General features: G+C 40.2%; 1 protein-coding gene across 10 annotated transcripts in view; it reads right to left on the bottom strand.

Annotated features, from left to right (window-relative positions):
* The window catches only part of MEI4 (meiotic double-stranded break formation protein 4), a 149,957-nt gene extending 134,442 nt beyond the window's left edge, over window positions 1–15,515 (bottom strand). For 3 of the 10 annotated variants that reach the window (XR_010471207.1, XR_010471208.1, XM_065056360.1), the window contains exons 1-2: window positions 10,213–15,515; window positions 9,905–9,981 (exon numbers count right to left, since the gene is read on the bottom strand). The gene's annotated coding sequence lies outside the window, so the exon portion shown is untranslated. The remainder of the gene's footprint in view (window positions 1–9,904; window positions 9,982–10,212) is intronic. The other 7 variants (XR_010471210.1, XM_065056356.1, XM_065056357.1 and 4 more) reach the window with 5 other exon arrangements.
* Window positions 15,516–15,780: the final 265 nt, after the last annotated feature.

Genomic DNA, 15,780 nt, shown 5'->3' with positions numbered 1-15,780 from the left:
AAAATTATCTGAGAGAATGAAGCACTAAAAGTTTTCTTAGCTTTTTAAATATGTCTCCTATTGATGATGTGTGAATTCCTAAGCATTAAGCATGTGCTGAAAACACCAGCTCTGCTTTCACCTTCTCCAGACTTTAATCTTCACTCTTCGCAAACTTTGCTTCCCTTGGTTCTCTCACCCCCTGCACTTTGATTTCTCCCCAGTCAAGCTGGACTCCCCACAAAAAGGAACTCTTCGTGATTTGCTGCCAGTGAGCAAAGAAACAGGATCATAAAGTTTACCAGAAAGGCATAGTAATGATGATCTCTTGGTGCCACAAACAGGGTAAATAATCACAAAGTCTGTTAGTCTGCATTGCACGTTAGTAATACAGTGTGAGACAGTCTTCCAGGAGACTGAATGGTTACAGCTCCTGGTGAGCTGATCTCCATAAATAGTACCTCTAAATCAATTCTGTTTGCTTGCTGTGATCATATGAAATGTATCAACTTAAATAAATCAATGTGACCCCAAAGATGCCTTGGCTTAACATCTTGTTATTTTGTGGCTATAGGCTGATTAGGCATTTAAATAATATTCTGCGATAGCATCTGCATTATTTGCATATGCCAGATTGTGAACACAAACCTTTAGATTTCTCCAGTGCTTTTTTTGCCAGCAATAACAAAAATTAAAATAACAACAGCCCTCCCTTGCTTTTGTTGATACCACTTGTTTTTTTCCAGAGAGGACAAAGCAGGCATTTTACTGTTTTGAAATCAAACGTGTTCTGCAAGGTCTGAGTTATTCAGCTATCGACTGGTGTGAGCATTCATTTTGAAGAACAGTAAGTTACTCCAACGTTCTGAGTCCAAATTGATCCAACAGAATGAGACCCCTTTTGAAGTCTGAATTCCTCCACAATTTTTCTTTCAAAACTGCAGCTCTGAACCCCCTGTAGATGTAGCAGATAATCAGTGCTGATTGATTTCTGAGTGTGTGCATGGAAGAACAGGGAGAGAAATGATGCAGTGACAGGGGAGCACGCAAAGTTCAAGATCATTGTAGGCATGTGCCAAGGAGGCCTTTCATAAAAGCAATATAGTGACTGCAAAAGAGACAGTGAGGAAACAATAAAAGATACAGATGACAGGTGAACCAAGGAGATCGTAGCTCAGAGGAAACTGTAGGTGCAACAACTGGGAGAGAGAGGAGTTTTCAGCAAAACAGCACATGGTTAAATGGAGGAGATGAAGGAGAACAGGGTGAAGATTTGTGGAAGTTCCTGATCACACGGTAAGAAATCTGCTCAGTTTTCTGCTCTGAGAGACAGGGATCCCAAGACAGCACACAGTGACAAAACACTAGACATCTGAGATGTGTGCCAGTTCCATTTTCTTAAAAAAACTTCCAAAAAAAAAAAAAATAGTTTGATTAAGGAAAGCATTGACTTGTAATGCCAACAATTTTCCTTATAAGAGGAGTACTGATTTTTAAGATTATCACAAAAAAATTAAATATTTTCTGACTGTTTCAAATGAATGGGAATATCCAGATCCTCGAAGTTGCCACTGTCTTATTGGAGCTGGCTTTATCATTGAACTTCCTGGTGTAAAAAAAAAAAAACAAACCCAAACAACAAAAAAACCCCACCAAACCACAGTAAGTAGTGCCTTTATTTCCATTCACTGTTTTACAAGTAACTCTGTTATTATATTATAGGCTAGATGAATCTCAAGTGCTTCCTATGTTTGACTGGTTATACAGGAAGACCTAGATAAGAATCATATTCCACTATAATATCTCCCCCATGCCTAGGTCCCTGATTGCCATGGCCACATGAAAGTATTACGTTAAATAAAAACAAGGCTGGATTTTGCAACTGGAATTGCAAAAGCAATGGAGAACAGAATGACAATTGGCAAACAAAACAAACTCTTGAGAATTTATGCAGGGTAAAATATTAAGTTTCTGTGGCCCACATTAGTGAGGTTCTGCAGCTTTATTTTCCTTTCCAGTTTAGATCTAGGAAAGCCTAATTATGATACATTAAATGACTGTTCTGGTGCCAACCTAGGTGACAACAAATAAAGAGTATATCCTTTTCCTTAATAAGGAGTAAACCTGATTTTTCTCCAGCTTCAGACAGAGCCTACTGCCCATATTTAACATTGGTACATTAAAAAACATGTATTTTCAATTTTCCTTATTTCCTAATCAATTGCTTCAGCATCCTTTCCCCACAGTGCTTTCAAGATGTCTCACCATTTTATTAACACAGTGTTGAACAGTAGCACTTCCTTCTGTAACAATCTAGCATTACTGTAGTGTGCAATATGGGTTTGAATCTCATTTACAATAGGGTTTTTTATACCATCCTGACAAAAGAGAAATTTTTAGAGGGAAAATATAACATATGCTGCAAATATTTAGTTGCAGAGACAACTAAGCTAAGGCAGCCTCCTCATTTTTTGCTGCAGCAGAGAGACACGTGTAGCACCAAATCCTCTGTTCTGCCCTGGCACAGGCTGTAATGCTTTTGACAGCACTCACCAGCACAGACCAGGCTCTCCGCATGTGTTGATGGCTGAATGTTGACCCCCAAATTCCTTTTATCAGAGAGAGATTGTGAAGTCTTTTGTTCTCACTAATGAGGGACCAGGCAAGGTGAACAGGTTTGGGATTTTGATGAGACTCCCACACCACAAAAATGTGTTTTGCACCATACAGTCACATCACCCATCAGAGATAAGTTGAACTCAAATATGTTACTACAGGCTAATTTCCAAGCTTACTGAAGACTCGAATTTCTGACTTGTCTGCAACAAATGAAGTAATTCTCTATTCTTTACTTCATCTCTGTGATTGTTACAAACCCACTTCTCCTGAAGTAGTCAGGTGTCCTTTAAACCCAATATTAATCTCACACTGCAAGCCTCTTCATTTAACATTCCTCATGGCTATTTGAGGACTGAATAAATATCCTTCTGCTTTTCAGAAAAACGCCTCTGCAATTGAACCTCTTATTAAATCCTTAGATTAGTAAGAGCTGTCCTGTCATACAAATAGTCTATTAGCTTGAAACAAAAGTTAGAAAAGAAGCCACTGAGTGTTCCAGCTAAATGAAAATTCTCATGAAGATCATAGGATCCACATGGTGTGCCTGGCACATAAGCAATCTTTATCGAGCTGTACGGGATAACTAATAGGAACAACAGTAAGAGTAACAGAATTGAAACACTTTGTTTTCATACATACTAAGGCAAAACTTTGCCTTGATCCATAATCTAAACAGATTTGCTTTAGTCCATCAGTTTTGCTTTCTAGCTGTGGTGCGCTGACCTTGGTTGGATGCCAGGTGCTCGCCAAGCCACTCTATCATTCCCCTCCTCAGCAGGATGAGGGTGTGGGGAGAAGAGTTGGAAAAAGCTCATGGATCAAGAAAAAGGCAATAAAGCAAAGCAAAAGCCATGTGTGGAAGCAAAGGAAAATAAAATGTTTATTCTCTACTTCCCATCAGCAGGCAATGTCCAGCCACTTCCCAGGAAATAGGACTTCAGCGGTGTTTCCGGAAGACAAACATTGTAATAACAAATGACCATGCCCTCCTTTCTCTTGGCTTTTATTGCTGAGGAGATGTCAAATGGTATGGACTGTCCCTTTGGTCAGTTTGGGTCAGCTGTCCTGCCTGTGTCCCCTCCCAAGATCTTGCCCACCTTGAGCCTACCGATAAGGGGAGAATGTTGGAGAGAGAACCTTGATGCTGTGCCACCACTGATCAGCAGTGGCCAAAACACTGGTGTGTTACCAATATGCTTCTAGCTACCGATACAAAGCACAGCACCAGGAGGCCTGCTATGGGGAAAAGGAACTCCCCATGGAGTTCATGGCAATCCCTCATACCTCTTACTTCATTAGTGTGGTCCCTATTTTCTCTAATTCCTGTGATTTTACAGCAATTCATTCTGAAAGTCAAACAGCACACTGTCAGAATCAGGTCACCCTTATTTTCTTAACACATGGTGCTGACCAGTGACAGAACAAGGCAGACAAATCCTTCTGGGATTTTAACCCAAATGGTGATTCTTCCCACTCCCACCTGTATACAATACTTAAAGTGGCAAGCCTGTCTTAAGACCACAAAAAAATATTAATTGCTTTGATAGCTAAAGCTACTTTTCCAAAATTCAGTTATCACTATTTATTAATTCCTTGTGGCTACGTCCAGAAATCTTGATGCATAAAGTGAAGAGCCATAGAAATGCTGGCTGGAGATGGATCCTCTGGAAGTCACCCAGCCTGACCTCCCCTGGGGAGCAGGTGCGTGCCAGCACTGGGTCAGGGCAGCCTGTGGCTTTGCCTCACTGACACAGCAGAGGCAGAAGCAGCTCCTCTTTCAAATTGCCTCCTACCTTGCTTCTATTGATTAGTTTATTAAATGGTAGAGTATATCTGCAATTTAATAGTGAACAGCTACGTTACATATCTGTATTTTAAAATAAAGTGTGTACCTCTGATTTTATACTAGTTCTGTTTTGTGTTTCTCCTCAAAGTATTGAGAGCTTCACTGTTCTCAAGGTAAACTAAAGATTTTTCCAAATGTGCTGGAAGAAACTTCCTGACTGCAATTTCCCATTATTACTTATACTAGCTACCATAATGATGAACAATAGATTCTTACCTTCCTTTTTGTGATTGCTTTTTACATATATTTATTTATATCACACATACACGTATATACACGTACTTGTATATACATGTATACGTATTATATCTCATATATAATTCAATTATATATGTATCAATGTATACTAAAATCTACATATGATGGTATATATCATATATATCTGATATCTATCTATATCTTTCAGTCTTTTTACACTAACTTCAAGTAATGAAGGGCAAACAACTTAGAAGAGTGGTATAGGAAGAACAGTAATTATACCACAAAGTTAAATTTCACAAAATGAAGAAATGGGGATGTCAAGAGTGGAAGACAGCAAGTCTGTTTTACCTGTGGAGAGAGGTTACGAAGGAAGCTTGATTGCCAGCTATTTGATTACAGTCTACAGAGAAGTATATTGGCAGAAGTCATTTGATACCAGGTACTCTTTAACTGAACAGACAAAACCATGCAAGGGCCAACTGCTGAACACTGAAGTCATCCAAGTTCATGTTAAAAAGCAGATGGAATTTTTTATCAGAGGAAGCAATTTATCAGTGGAGTAGCTTAAAAAGGAATGTGAGAGAATGACTTGGGATGGGTCAGCACCTCTGCCTGGTGTCCCTGAAGACTTGTCTGCTTTTGTTCCAGCCATGTCAGCTGGGCTGATAAAATATTTTGCCTGTTTCCCTCCTCCATGTCCTGATTATCACTCCAGTCACAAACTCTTGAGTCACAGTAGGGCTGGTGAAATTGTGAGGCCTGTGGTTATGGTAGAAACCCCTAATACTCTCTGAGTCTTTAAAAATCTATTACTTGACCATGGACTGCAAGAAGCCTCAAACAGGTAGATATATTTCCCCAACTTTTATATTGTTTCTGTATACAGACAGCTCCTGTTTCTTGGAACCAGTCGTAGGTACACTCAGTCTGCCGTTCTGTTGTATCATCCCCCTATATTAGCATTATCCTTCCAATCCCTAACATTCTATGATTCCCAGGACTCTCTGCCACTATGATTGTTCACTTCTCAGTGAATTAAATTTAATGCTTACTTTAGTAATATCATCTGCATTGATCTCTGAATATTTTATAATCAAGAGAAGGATTCCCCCCCTGAAAAATCATGTTTAATTATGCTTTTGATTTCTAGTATATAGTTATGACAATGTTTAACTACAGTTACCTTCACATTATCAGAGTGAAGGAACTTAAGCACCTAGCAGCCCCTCTACTCTTTCATCTTTGATTGTGGATAAATAGGGAAGGATGGTATCATAGGAGTACCCAAACATTTTCTTTCTCCTGTGTATGAATTGTGGTTATGGATAAATGTTACATGTGTTCATCAAGGCCTTTGTGTTTATCTAAACCTGTTCAAGTGTAATTTCCGCTAGCCTAGTTATGTATGAGCTCCAGTATCAGTCTTTCGTACTTTTCACGTTAGTTACATCAGTTCCTAACCATCTCATTCCACATCATGCCAAGCTGAATTTGACTCCAACCTAAAAAATATTGTTAAGATAATGCCATTATATTGAACTTTTTTCTTGCTTGCAATAGGTGGATGCTTGAATTCTTTAACAAGTTTCAAATATTCAAAAAATGCTATCCAGTATGTAAGTAGCACAGTTGGAATTTAACTGCAATTTTACAGTCTTATACTCATTAAATGATAGTGATGTTTGGTCCTTATTTTGTCAAAATTGGCTTTTGGTCCCAGAGATCATTTGCTGTTCATTTTCCACACTTTCATATTCCTGACTTTCAGAATAACCCACACAAACCTTTCCTACAGAGATATATCCATTTGCAAATCACATCCATCTGAATATTGTATAATTTAGTGAAGTTACTGCTTGTATAATCTACTATTGTCAAGATGCAGAGACTTAAATTATCTAAAACAGTTGAATAAATATCCTCAAAATCTTTTAGTGCTTTCCTTGCATCTGGCAGTACCCACAAGTGTTCTTCAAATTACAGAGGGTAAAAATGTGCTCTTTAAGTTTCAAATATATCAAAATGAAAAACCTTCACCAAAAGAGCCATAGACCCATTTCATTCAGTCATCCATTTTCAAGGTCACATTAAGCATGATTATGATTAGACATCCAAGTAATTAGTTTCTTCATTTCTCTACTTTTGAGTCTTTAGTAAATCTGCGAGGTAATTCAATGGAAAATGCTGATACATCACTGAAAGTCAAAGGGGTGAAAAGCAGTAGTCTGACCCTTGTAAATGAAAACAGAATAGGGTCCAGAAAAAGGAGTGAAGTACCAAGAAGACAGAAGGAGACTTTTAAGTATGCTTAAATCTCCAAAACAAGATTAAGTCCATTAAGGAAAGGAGGATGTCTAAACAAGCTCCAATAATTTTCATGTAAAAAATGCAAGAAAGTGAGCATGCATGATCATGAGTTTCCAGATCTATCTCTACTCATACTGTTTCATCCAGATAATATTAGGCTGTCAACATCTGACTAACCCATGTTTCATGATGAGACAATGTCTCAGAGGACTTTGTGTACTTAATGGCAATCAAAATGGCAAAGACTGAACAATGCTACCAAACACTGGCTTTTTAATAGGGAACTACTAAAATCTTACAGCTCTCTTTGAGAACATGAAACTAAAGTCTCTTTTTGCAGGAACTGACAAACTGTCCCTGATGAGGAAATGAGCACTGCTGAGATCTTACCAGATTCATATTGAATCAAATAGAAAAGCAATCTGCATTACTGGATGTGTCACCACTGATCCAAAGGCTAGCACAGTGGAAGACAGGAGTCTGGTGTTACAGACATCTGGTGTTATATATAGTACTTAACCAGTACGAAAGTCAGCCTTGCTGAGGCACGGAACATATCCATAAAGAAAGAGATTTCCTAGAATAAATGCCAATATCCACACCACAGCCAAAGCAGAAAGGAAGATGCCTGGGAGATCACTGTTGGCAGAGACTCTGTCTGCCATGTCAAGGTGCCTGAAGTTTTATTTTAAGTATAACCCCTTTAGGCAAAGTGTTAGGTAGGATCACTTAAGATTAAACCCCCAGTTCTTCCAATCAAACTTTAAGTGAGAATTTGTAATGTGGGAAGACTTTGGAGAACTTGATCTCTTAGGACAGATAAGAAGCAAGTGCAGGAGGGAAAGGGTAATTATCATGTCTGCTTCCCAAACCCCCAGTCTTTGGGAATATATTTTCTAGCAGGTTTGGGTTTTTGTGTGGGTTTTTTTTTTGTTGTTGGTTGGTTGGTTGGTTTGGTTTGGTTTTGTTTTGTTTTGGTTTTGTTTGTTTGTTTTGCCTTCATTTGTTTGTGGTTTTTGTATTTTTCTTCTTGTTGTTTTTTTGTAATTTTTTTTGTTTGGTTTGGTTTAGTTTTTGTTTTGTTTTGGTTTTGGTTTTTTCCTTTTTATCTCTACAGGTCAGAATTCAGAGCTGCAATAGAAATGAACAACTGGGTGCAAATTTCATTTTAATAGTCTGCTCTTTTACTTCCTTTTATTTCTAGCTAGTTGCATAAACAAAATGAGGGACAGTTCTTCTTTTCTTTTCCAAATAGTAAAGCATTCCAGCTTTTCTCAAACAAAAAATGAGGAATTTTTACATTTGTAAGTTCTGGTTGATGTTGCTTTGAACTCTGCTGCACTGATCATGTCATTTTATGTGGATCAGTCATATCTGTCATTTATTACTAAGAGTATTCCTTGTGTTGTTCCTGGATCACTGACAGTGATTTCTGAGCTATACAGAAGAAAAACAACAGAAGATGTTGTTAACGGTTGCTATTGATATAAAAGCAACTTATAGCAAGCCACTCAAAGCCCAGGACCCCTATTTTCAAGGCTCTGTGACCACTCAGAGAACATATATAGTCTCTGTTCTAAAGAATTGCAGTCGAAGATTAGCATTAGCAGAAGCATATAGGTGGGAGAACATCGGCAAACAGAATACTACCAGGAAGAATAATATGTAGCAGTCATAGCTTCATCAACAGCCTGACTCTTGTCAAGTGTCTTTTGTAGGCATCACAACAAAGGGGGATTTTTAGGTAAGATCATGAGGATATCTTTGTCAGCTAAAGGAAGCTTCTCTGAAGCTTGGAAAAGCAGTAAGACTGAAATAAAATAAGACTCTGGGAAGGACCACCATGTGAGGTTAGTATGAGGCAGTAACTGACCTGAATATGTGATGAGAAGCAGGTAAACTTCCAAAGGCTTTGAAAGTCATGTATAGAAAATGTGCTTGTTAGTGAGGTATTAGTGGAGAAATGAGATAAGGAAAGGGATGAACAAAGAAGGGATGAGGAGAAAAGGAGGTCATGGCCACAACAGCAGGCTGTGGAAAAGTGGGGTAGCATTTGGATAGGTATGTTGCAACTTCCAAGGCTAGAAAAAAATTACAGAAACATGATAGAAACCTGGCCAGTAGTTTTAGCTGCTAAACCTCCCTAGCTCCACTCTTAAGCAAGGGCAGCTCGGACAGTGAGTCTTGGAGAGATATGGAAGGATGTTCTCCCTCCTCCTTCTTGGTGACCAGAGTGTGAGCAGGGTAAGGGAACAGAAGATTGGGCTCCCACACAGAGGTGTGCTCAGCTGCAGGAGCAAGACACAGAGAAGGAAGCTTGGAAGTGGGGAGGAGAAGATTCACAACTAAGATGAAAAATCATAAGAGATGAGAAAGCCAAACGAGGGAAAAACACAAACACAGCAGAGAGAGTTTCAGGTTGCTCCTTCTTTTTTTTTTTTTTTTTTTTTTTTAGATGTATATTTTTCTCCTGCTTGGTAAGAAGACTGCTTGGCTTTGGAAGCCTTGACTTTCTCTTAAAGGTGTGAACTGTACCCTCCTTGAAGAGGTGAACTGTATACTCAGCATGCCTTTGCAGACTTCCTGGAGCACAGAGGAGGGACTATAAGGAGAGTCACCATTGAGGAGGGGATGTCCTATGGCAACTGAACCATGACATCCCAGAAGGCACCGGTCAGGGAAAGAATCAGTCATACAGATAATGGATCAGGTTACATTTACCAGCATATGGACTCATGTTTAGACATCCTTAACATAGAAACACAATGAATGTTATCTTAAGAGACTATAAAAACATACATTACCTTTCAATTCCAATAGTTGCACTGAATTGGTGCTCTTTACAAGAATAAAGAGGCAGACAGAGAGGCAAAAGAATAAAGAGGTAGACAGAAAAACGAATGTATAACAGATAAACTAGCACATAGACGTAAACAGACACATAAAACCTACCTTTTGTAGCTTTTTCTATGTAAGGTTAGTAGCAAGGTTTTCCCAGGGAAGGAAAAGGAAACCCATGAAATTTGCACCTGAAATATAAAAGTTACAAAATAAAATAGTCAGATTCTGCTTCCTCAAAAATGGAGATGATTTTGTAAATGAGGTCAACACTACTTCTTCATTTTTAAAAATCCATTAACATTTTAAAGGCTTCAACCAGACACAAGTTTTTTTAAGATCAGCTCAAAACCTCTGTCTCACAGAATCACAGAATGCCTCGGATTGGAAGGGACATCTGGAGATCATCTAGTACAACCCACCTGCTAAAGTTCTCCCAGAGTACATCGCACAGGAATGTGTCCAGGTGAGTCTTGAATGTCTCCAGAGAAGACTCTACAACCTCTCTGGGCAGCCTATCTGAGCATGTTCTACCTGATACCTCAGTCCTTTAAGACTGACTTCTTATTGTAAAGAAAAATAAAACATCTTTCTAAACAGAGATCGCGTATGTGTGTTCCAGTTAAGCATTCCCTTCCCCAGTAAACACACATATTCACTAGACATGAAGAAATGCAGTTTTACAGGCTTCTGTAAGACCTGTCAATTAAACAATCTTTGGATAATTAAAAGGTTGGAAAATAATAACAGGCCACATATTTAGGTAGCATTAAGCTATAGGTTCCTCAAATCATTGAGGTGGTGCTGGTCCAGGCTGCTGTCTGGCTTAGCAATTTTACTTGGTTACTTTTCTCAAAGTCAGATGAGATACAGTCCTGCTTCCAGCCAGTGGGACATGCCACTGGCCCCTATTTGGCAGAAGCTTAAAATGACACAGTGTTATTTATCTACCTCTTCTGAGCCTGTGGCTTCTCAGAGTCTTCACTTTCTTCCTCCAAGAGCTGCACATAGAGTAGTGGTGATGCTGACGGTCTTTGCTGGCTGGATTATTCTTTGGTAGAGTGAATTTCACACTTTGCTCCATCTAGACCAGCAGTTTGATAACAGCCTCACTCCAAGACCAGAATATGTCGGATTTAATTGGTTTGCAGAAACTCACACTTGTCACCAGAATGAGATCCTCAGCTTTGCACCACCTTGCAAAGTGCTGCTGAGAGTAACTGCACATATCCCGAATTCCTCAAAGGGGCTCCTGACCTTGCAAAGCTCTGGAATTGGGACGATGCTGTAGCCATTCGCTACTGCTTTAGTCTTGCTGCCCTGCCCCTGCCCTGATGAAAGTAGGCCTACAAGATCTTTGTGGCCTCCAAAATTTCTTCCTTTCCTGAATTTTCAGCATGTTGTACATGTCTCTCTCCAAGTCTCTTGCTAAGCAGAACAGACAACTAAATTTTGCAATTAAGTCTCATACTGCAGAAGAAACTGTCGACTAGTAAACACTGACATCCTAAAAGGACTCAAATTAATGGGTAATGTGTTTTATTAAATTAGCAGCCCAAATCTGCATGCCAGCAAAAGCTCCTAGCTTCTGATTACCTCAGGGAACAAAGAAGACTAGAGCGTGTTTATAAATAGTGGCAGTGGGCTTAGCATATGTTACCTTATTTCCTAGATAACTATTAATTAGCCATGCAGAAGAACCAGATCCTTAGTAGGAAGAAATCTTTGTAGCTTCCCTTAAATCAATGTTGATGCGCTGCTTTCACAAGGAAAAGATTCAATTCTTAATTTTCAGCAATTTTACTTCTTTGCTGTGATTCACGGCATTGCACAAGTTTCCACCAAGCTTTCTGCAGTAGTAGCTTGTTGCTTTAAAATGTGTACGGACTTTATTTTTAAACACAGAATTCAACGTTTCATTTCTGAAAACCTGATATTTGCAACCAATTTGAAACAATCTCTGGATCCTGAAAGTAAACCATTACAGATTTCATCCCCTAAAGCAGGAAAATACTGAACCGGGCAAAAGCTTTAAACCTGATAGAGGTCCATATCTGAAAGTGGAGGATTTATCTTCTGCCAGGTCTGAGCACAGAACATGAGACTTTTTTCACTTGAATCCCTACAGAATCTAAACACTGGGTCCTTTGTCTGAACAGGTGCTCTTCTCTTATTTTTTTTTTTTTTTAATTTATTTTTTTTTTCTTATGTGACAAGCAGGAATTAAAGGTTATGCCATTGACTTTCAGTCTTGACAAACAGCTGTACCTTTGTCATGGCTACTTCCTACTGTTCTTTCCCCCGTGGATCTGCATGTATTTCATTGCAGACAGATCTCACCAGGTTAAAACCCTTTCAGGTGTACAACTGAAGACAGACTGAACTACCAGACCCTCTGGCAGCAAAACAGGTATTTGCACTCATTTTAGTGTGAATTAGAGGCAGCCTAAAATGGAAACCACAATAATGAGGAGGCAACCGCCCTTATCATCCATGCAGTCATTTCTGCTGCTTTGTCAGGAAGCAGGATAATAATGGGGTGTGGAAAGAGAAGAGATGGGGCAAGACTGAAGTGGTTTCCTGTGGAGTATCTCCAGGAACATCATTGAAGAGCAAACCCCTTGTAGATGAATGAGTAACAGCCACCAACCTCAACTGCTACCTCCATGAACTAAAATGTGCCAGGATGGGAGCAGTGTCTGAAGATGAAATAGTAGAGACAGTGTAAGGGAGAACTGGAGTTTCTTTATGTTTGACCTCAGTGGCCTACTTGAAGAGTAAATGAATATTCTTCAGAGGGTATTTGAGTGCGTTTTTCAGCAACTGTGCCTGACCAGTATGAAGAATCCGAAGATAGCTCCACCTGGCTTTATTCCCTTGGGTTGAGAAACCCAGTGTATATGTGTGCCTATTGAGCCCACGTTCTTGTTTCTTTTCCTGGGTCCTTAGAGTCAAAATCAAAACCAGGCCCCGCTGTTCCTTATAATTAAATTTCAGTAACTCAAGCTGGGTGTTTTTATTTTGACTAGTGACTTAAAAGTGTTGGCATTTAAATGGCCTGAGCTATATTTCAAAGTTAACATTGAGAAACTTCACACATATATTAGCATTATTTGTCTGTTGGCAAACTCAACAAAATACCACTGCGTTGATTTACATAGTGAAGGTTATCTTTGCTAACAGAAGGACTCAGAATTTCATTATTTAAAATATAAGGATGAATCTCATCACAGTGCAAGAGGCTACAGATGGCATTCCACACAACTTGCCACCTGAGTCAAGGGCAGAGGTGAAGTTTATATTGTGCACTGAGCCCAGTCTTCAAATATACTTAAAAGATCCAAAAACTAAAACCCACACAACATTATCTGTGGCCAGGACAGATCTGACTGCAGGATGAGGACTTTTCCTTTCTGGTACTTAGGTTTGTTTCTCTTTGTCTGTCTTCTCTCTAATTTATTTATAAGTCATTGGTGACATTTATGCCATACATGGGCAGTTTTGATGCAATAAACCAGTAATAGGCTCAGTTTTCATTGCCATTTCTATATTTGAGTATTTTAGTACATCAAAATCTGGATATAAGAAGTATTAACAGTCTTATGCCAGCAGAAAGAAATTAATTTTACGCCTGCCTCTGCACAGAAGCCAAAAGCTTCAGGAAACAGGATATCTTCCCATAAGCATCTTTTCAGATGCAATTAGGAGACGGGAAGGTAAACAGTGAAACGCAAGCTTCAGGGTTGACAGCACAGCAGTGAGATATGATCGTCCATGTGATGATACATATGATTTACAATATGCTTCTGACTTGCACTCCAGGACTCCAGTACTTATTGATGATCTAGGTGGAATCCGGTTCCTGCTTTCATCAAGCCTTGTCTTGTGGGAGCCCAGCCACAACGTGGAGCTGTGTGCAGCCTGGCTGGCCAGAGAGGAAGAGTAACTTTTGAAAGTCTGAGTCCCCCTTGCTTTGACACAAATCCTGGGAAGCAGCATGCACAACCTGAAGAAAGCAGCAGCTACAGTATCTTTTGCATACCCCATCAGCAGTGATGCACAGCACCAGGTTCATGAGATAGGAAGCTGTCTTTACTTTCTTGCTGCAGCTATTCCTATCCCAAGCCTGAGGCCCTGGAGAGAAGCATGGAGAATGCTTACTGAACCTACCCAGGAGAAGCAAGTAATTCTTGTGGGAAGTCAAGTGAAGTCATCATAGCTAGATCTGGCATGTTCTGGGTGAATGTTTTCCTGACCACGGGCAGCCATACTATATAACTGAGTAAGAAACAAATGAGCACAACAGAAGAAAACAAACAAGAGAGGACAAAAGCCTCTTATTGCCAAGACAAACAGGGAAGCAATGAATGATGATTACTGATGGATAATAATCCAGAATTAATAGAGAAGGGCAACAGCAAAAGATGTGCGCAGAACACAAACATTTTATAATAAGGGTAAACAGTGACATTAGCAGGGTGACCAGAACTCATTGCCTGTTCACATAGTACTTATCTGCATTATGCGACATGACTGATGGCAGTGATTAGGGATAGAACATTACCATGGGAGGTTCTATAATTTTATCACAAGAGACTTTCCACAAGAGTAAAGCTGTTCCAGAGCTGAATGAAGACACTAGCTTTTGTTCTTGTTATTATTGGTGTTTTAAATTTAAATCAGTCTCAGATACATAGCCCTATCTGGGAAGAATGTTAAGCTACAGAGGCTTGAGGGCAGCTGCCAACTTAAGCACAACTAAATTCAGCGAGAAATGTCAAGCAGAAGTGGGAGCAATAGCACACTGTGTTAAAACCCAGGATTACAAAATCTCTGCCCATCAGAGAGACAAGAAGAATGTAGATAGCCTCATATTATTATTTTTAATGCAGTAAAGCCTAGAGGCTCCAGCCAATTACCAGGCTCCACTGAGCACAAGGAGGCATCACAAAACAAAAATATGGAAACAGACTAAACCCTGTCCCAAGCCATTTTGGGGAAACGGAAATGCTAATTGACATTTTATCTACCTATCAGGTGACTTTGACTACCATGCTTTGATCAATCCAGGGCAATCCCATTCCTACCTTATGTACCAAGAGAGCCCAACTAAAGAGCAGATTTGGAACTTATTTTACAAAATCTCAAGCACTGTCACTTCTTTTTTGAACTCAAGAGACCTCTGGGTGCTTAGCGCATCCCAAGATCAGGGCACCTTGCCTAGTACTGAAATAGGGAGGGAAAGAGTTGTCTCTGCAGGGCTCTGGCTGTGCAGCCCTGGCTCTCACTTCAATGCTTCCCTTCCTAGAGTTTCCTCACCCCTCTGAGACACAATGCATCCTCTCCAGCCTCCTCTTGTGGTCCTTGCTTGATCTGCATCCTCTCAGCTGTGCCAGTCCCTCTTGCTCGAGGATGACCAACCGGGTGCTGAGGTTTCACCCTGCCCATAAGCTCGATGTCCCAAGCAGAACAATGCAGTGCCTGTCCCTGCGTGGTGCTGAGCGTGGCACAGCAAGGCTGGGGGCACAGGGAAACGGTTTGCCTCTCCACTACAGAGGAAACCAGCCAGGAGGAGATATCCAAGAGACAAGTGCTGAGAGTTCGCACGGAGGTTAGGCAGGTAACAGGATATGCAGGTGTGCACAAACATGCCTCCGAACATAAACCCTTACATCCTCTTTCCTGGGATTGTCGTGGCATCTCTGGGAGATTTACTTAAGGGATGGAGCAGAGACATTTCAGTGAGCTTGGAATTACCCTGACCTAGCAAAAAAACAAGCCCGCACCTCCCTTTGTGTGCAAAAGTTTCCTGCGGTTGCAGAGAACAAACGTGGGCAGGAGCTGCGGGACTTTGGCAGCCGTCTGCTCCGAGTGCGCCTCCTGAAGGGTCCTGCAGGGCAGGTAAGGGCTGTTCAATCACGGATGTGCGTTTACACACACACACACACACACACACACACACAAAGTGGTAAAAAAAACTGAGCCCAGGA

This window comes from Columba livia, chromosome 3, assembly GCF_036013475.1.
Source record: "Columba livia isolate bColLiv1 breed racing homer chromosome 3, bColLiv1.pat.W.v2, whole genome shotgun sequence".
NCBI lineage: Eukaryota > Metazoa > Chordata > Aves > Columbiformes > Columbidae > Columba > Columba livia.
This window is presented reverse-complemented; position numbering and strand designations above follow the sequence as displayed.